Below are 6,000 nucleotides of genomic sequence, written 5' to 3' on the forward strand. Positions count from 1 at the left end.
GATGGCGCCGAGCAGATACGGTGGACGTCGGAGCTGAGGCGTCCGGAAGCCGAGCCACACGACCATGGGTAGCCGAGAATAGCCGGGAGCCGGGGGAAGAAGGCGATGACACATGCTTCTTCGTCGGGAACATCTCTTGGAGAGAAGATAGAGACAGGTTTACAGGGGTAATTTTGAGATAGCCAAAAAACTGACAAGGTACTGACAGTTTGACTCACAGAATTTCTTTTACACGTGTCGGCAATACTATTTTGGCAAATTGGCTACTACTAATATTTTGGCATGTTTGGTTTTCACCAGTGATATTTTGGCTATTCAGTACTATTTCCGTACGAATGCAATTATGCAAATGATAACAGAAATGTTATAATTACTATTCAAAATCATAAGGCAAATAAGTACTTTAAAATACAAATATAATAAGACACCATGTATACTGTGATTAAAGAATAATTGCTGGGGTAAACTTCGCTGATTAATAAATTTGCAAAATGTGCATTTTGAAATAGAAGGCGCAAATTGGTTACAATATATGTGTTGGTCCCATCAATAAACCCTCTAAAACTCAAAAGGTTACGGAGTTTAAACTGGTCTTAATTCATTTGTAGTAGTACGTCAATATTTTTTTCAAAATGGCAGTTAGAGATGCTTAGTTAATGAGGGAAAACCGAACGAATTGCCAAGTTAGTTAGGGATAACCAGGCGAAAACCATGACAACCGCTGAGCGGCACACATAAGAAACCCCACGCAAACCACTTTAAAGAGGGCCTCGACGAGACAGCACGCATGCGTCATCGTCATCATTCCTCTCCTAGAGGCGTCATCGCCGTCCCTACACTCTGAGCAAACGACTCCAACTTCGACGTAGGCGATCATCAACTCAATGCACACTATATAGCGGGCGCGTGAAGCTGCATGAAGATCTGTGACAAAAGTCAGCCACCTGCAGCCAAATAGCGCAGCTCCGACTCGGAAGGAGAATTCCAACGGACAAAACCAGGCACGGTTGACACCACGGAAGATCGCCGAATGGCCACCCGCAACCAGTCATCGTATACCACAGGGGCCCGCAGCCGCAGCTTCGACTCCACAACAACATACAAACCGAGGCATTACCACGGACACGCCGGAGAACAGCCGACTACGGCAACCATTGCCGCGTCGCCAACATCTCTCATACAATCATTGTCACCACAGATGTATGAACGCCACACCCGCCGCAAACTACCAGTCCCGCTTGTCGATGCCGAGCACCATGACGAAGCCCCCAAGAGGGAAAACGACACATCAAAGTGTCGCCATCGTTCGATCACAAGATCAAGGGTTTCGCCTCGAGAGGCCACGATGGGCGGATCTGTGTAGGAGGGGCGTGGTAACAAAGCAACAATGCCTCCAAGAAGGTCATGACGACCACAACCGCCGCCAACGCTGGTCAAGGCACAAGGCCGAGACAGGGTCTTCACCCAAGCTCCGATAGTACCTCGGCCACACATCATCCCGCAACGACGCCGACAAGCCCACCAACCGCCACCACCATCGAAACCGTCCGTCGATGAAGAGGCACCAAGACCGCCGCAGCCAACCGCACCTTGCAAAGACTGCCGACGGTCATCCTCCCACACCAGGGCCCGCCATCCACCGCTGCCACCACCGCCGAACATGCCATTTTTTATGTCTACAGAAAGCGCTGGCCTATTACAAAAGTTTCACATTACATAAAAGACTATGGTTGTTATTAAATTAACAGCATATATGCTTATACATAAAAATGGTTAACAACACTTACGTAAACCACAACAAATTATACAATCAAAATATATTAGCTTTGTGCTGTCAAGAAATGTTAAGGTCAACATTTTTATAACAAGGAAAATGATTTACTACTCTTCATTAGCCTCCCTGTCAAACTCTCTTATGTCTCATCCTTTATGATTCATATGTAAAAGTACCTACATCTAAGGTATCACTTTTATTTTCAATATTGAACGTACCATAAAGCTATGTTGGATTGGTACTGACCTAATAACTACCTAAGCAGAGTACACATTTCTAATTTTCATCCCTCATTTGTCCATTGGCTCATGCTTTCACTACTAGGGAAAAGCCTAGCAGCAGCGCGGGTTTTAGGCCTATCAGTAGCGCGGGCAGGAGCGCTACTAGTACGGCGCTACAATTAAAGGTTAGCAGTAGCGTTGGTTAACCCACGCTACTGCTACACCGACTTAGTAGCAGTGCTTTCTCCACACAGCGCTACTGGTAATTACTAGTAGCGCTTCTCCCAGCCCGCTCTACTACTATTATTCCGTATTTTATTTCTTTTTTATTTCATGTTTTATTCATACACCTCTATACAAGTTTCCATACCGCAGCAATTTAGAGATTGTTTTTACATCATAATGAGTTATTACATCACTGGGTGAAAGAACCGTGGACTAGTTTCAAGTGGATGGACATCCACTAATCCGCGGTTCTTTCACGCAATGATATAATAAATATCATCATCATCATCATCATATCATTAACAACTTATCATCATAATACATCATTGTCATATAACACCTCCTCATGATCATCGTTTTCATCGATGAGACATCACATAGCAAATTGGTCACTAGTCATAATCATAACTACTCCTCATCATCAACTCTAACACATTGTACCACATAAACATATTGTACCTCATAGGACCTACTACATTCTCTTAGGACCTACTATATTCTCTAAAGTAAAATAGTAAAAAACAAGATAGCCCCTGGCTCTCCATTCTCTTATGACAACATATGTAATTCCCTTTGTCCATCGGTATGTTACTTGCTCGAGATTCGATCGTCGGTATCTTCATACCTAGTTCAATCTCGTTACCGGCAAGTCTCTTTACTCGTTCCGTAATACATCATCCTGCAACGAACTCATTATTCACTTTGCTTGCAAGGCTTCTTATGATGTGTATTACCGAGAGGGCTCAGAGATACCTCTCCGATACTCAGCGTGACAAATCATAATCTCGGTCTATGCCAACTCAACAAACACCTTCGGAGATACCTGTAGAGCATCTTTATAATCATCCATTTTCGTTGTGACGTTTGATAGCACACAAGGCATTCCTCTGGTATCCGGGAGTTGCATAATCTCATAGTCGAAGGAATATGTATTTGACATGAAGAAAGCAATAGCAATAAAACTGAACGATCAATATGCTAAGCTAACGGATGGGTCTTGTCCATCACATCAGTCTCCTAATGATATGATCCCGTTATCAAATTACAACTCATGTTCATGGTTAGGAAACCTTAACCATCTTTGATCAACGAGCTAGTCAAGTAGAGGCTTAGTAGGGACACAGTGTTTGTCTATGTACTCACACATGTATTTAGGTTTCCGATCAATACAATTCTAGCATGAATAATAAACATTTATAATGAATAAGGAAATATAAAATAACAACTTTATTATTGCCTCCAGGACATATTTCCTTCAAGATCACGAGATGCTGGACGGTGGCGAGCAGCAGTACAAGTTGTAGCCCCAAGCGCCGCGGCACTGCAGCGTGGCCAACTCCAACCTGAGCAGCACCATACCGAGCGCCGCAGCCCCGCCTCGTGCCGCTGTGCCGAGCGGTCGTGCGCAAGCTCTTGGCTGCGGGCGTGCGCGAGCCCTTTGGTACTAGTGCTGGTCCTGGTGGCGCTCGCATCGGGATAGAGAAGGAGCGGTGGCGGTGCACTGCAGCATGGCCAACTCCAACCTGAGCAGCACCAGAGCGGCGCCGGCGCCTGTAGCCATGGCTACCATCTCTGGATCCCCTGGAACTCCTCGTGCGCCACAAAACTCCTCCAGTGCGGCGGCCAGCATGGTGAAGGTGCTGCTCCAGAGCTTTCCTGTGATCAGCACGGCGGAGGCGCTGCGGGACGGGCTACGGCTGCGCGTGCGGGAACGATATGCGATAGCGGAGATCGAGGTAGGGCCCAGACTCGGGTCATGGGGTGGCTGTTTGGTGGGACCAGAGTGGACACAGCGGGCGACGAGATCGTTCGTTTCTGTCCGTTCGAGATGAGTATTATGTGCAGGTTTGCATCTTGACGTATCACGAACGCATACCAGGCGGACAACTTGTCCGTTTGGGTACTCCCGTTGGGATAAGTTTTGTATGCGGATGATCCAAACAGACAAAATGGGTCTAGCATTGGAGTTGGCCTAAGAGCAACTCCAATGCGCCGACCCAAACGGATGCGTGCTTTGTCCATTTTTTGTCCGTTTGGGTCGGTCGCCTACTTGCCGTCCACCCCCTTTTGCATTTGGGTTAGCCATGCGCCCAACATGCCAACCCATTTTCGCCTTGGCGGCCGGCCTATCGTAGGTTTTCAAACATAATTCAAACAAAATACAACATTTTACATAGTTTCACAACCTAACGAATATATCATAGTTCACACTCCAAATAAATATATTATAGTGTACAAGCCAAAAAAATTTGTCTCAAATACATTTTAAGAAAGATACATCTATTGGTTGCCAACATGAGCCCACATATACTCAACCAAATAATTTTGCAGCTGAATGTGAGATTCCCAATCACACATTTGATGATGAAATTGGGTGAACTATGCAAACGTTGCCACTCCTCCATGCTCAGGCACAATATTGTCACTCTGAAATTGAAATCCTTGGTCATAGTCCAAGCGCTCATCCTCTATGATCATATTGTGCATGATCACACAAGCAGTCATCACCGCCCACAACTTCTTGGTGCTCCAAGTTCTAGCAGGATACCGAACGAGGCCTCATCGAGATTGCAGTACACCAAATGGTCGCTCTCTCGGTTGCGACTGAAAGCCGGAGTGTACCCCTGGATCGAGCCCCGGAACAACGCCACTACCTACTAAGGTGGTCATGGACGACGAGCACATCAGCCACCATCTCCTCATCGTCGAATGAGGAATCATCCGAGTCGCAAATGAAATTTGGGGAAAAAGAACTCATCGGCGGAGTCCATTTGTACCTTGCGGGCGAACTGTTGAACAGCTTGCGGGCGTCGTCGAAGAAGCAAGCCGGTGAAGAGCCGCGGGCCTCCCCTGGACCAGGTAGCTGGCCTGGGGATGTTCGGCGAGCATGGCGGAGTCGTCGAAGGAGCTGGCCGGGGGCGAAGTGGTGCTGGCGGCGATGTCGGGGGAAGCTGCGGTGTCCCGGCGGTGAGGCGGTGGTGGCGGCGATGTTGGAAGGTGGCGTGCTGCAGGGGGTGTATATGGGTGCGAACGGCTGGCGAGGCCACCGGAACTGGGCGACGGCGGCGATGGGGTGGGCGGCCGGGTGCTTGTTGTCGATGGAAGGAAGAGAATGGTATATGTGCCACCAACTGGCGGGCCAAGGCAAGGAGTAGGCGGGCCTCGCGCGCATCAGCCTCGTGTCTGTGCCGGCGCAAATGAGGCCCAAATTTGGGCGAGGAATGGATCGTGCGGCTGACGAAAAGCGGACACACGTCTGTTTGTGTAGGTGCATTGGGCCGACTTTTCTGTCCGTTTTGACCCAAACGGACACGCGCGGATGAAATGGATCGACGCGTTGGAGTTGCTTTAAGCGACGCCAAATGGACGTCTGTTTTGTCTTGATTCTGTCCGTTTGGATCGGCAAAACGGACGTCCATGTTTGGTTTTGGCTGTCCGCTGGTCGGTGCACCCAACTAGCGGTCGCATCCCAAAATTTATGTCTTTTTTAGACTTAAAAAACAAAAAAAAGCATTGCAAAATTGTCTAAAACGGTAATATATTACAATAACTTGATTAAAAAGTATACGTTAGTCACGGCCACACATAGAACTTAAGTTGAAATTAAAAAACATAAAAAAAGGTAGATCTGCCACTCGCCGTTGTCATGGCCGCCGATGTCATGGCCGTCTTCAGGCACCATCGTCCTCATCGTCCCTGGTCAGGTCGATGTAGGGAAGCGACATCCAGAGGTGGGGCGGCTGCCCCCAAAATGAGGCGGGCGCAGCTTGTGTAGGCTAT

This window comes from Triticum aestivum, chromosome 1D, assembly GCF_018294505.1.
Source record: "Triticum aestivum cultivar Chinese Spring chromosome 1D, IWGSC CS RefSeq v2.1, whole genome shotgun sequence".
NCBI lineage: Eukaryota > Viridiplantae > Streptophyta > Magnoliopsida > Poales > Poaceae > Triticum > Triticum aestivum.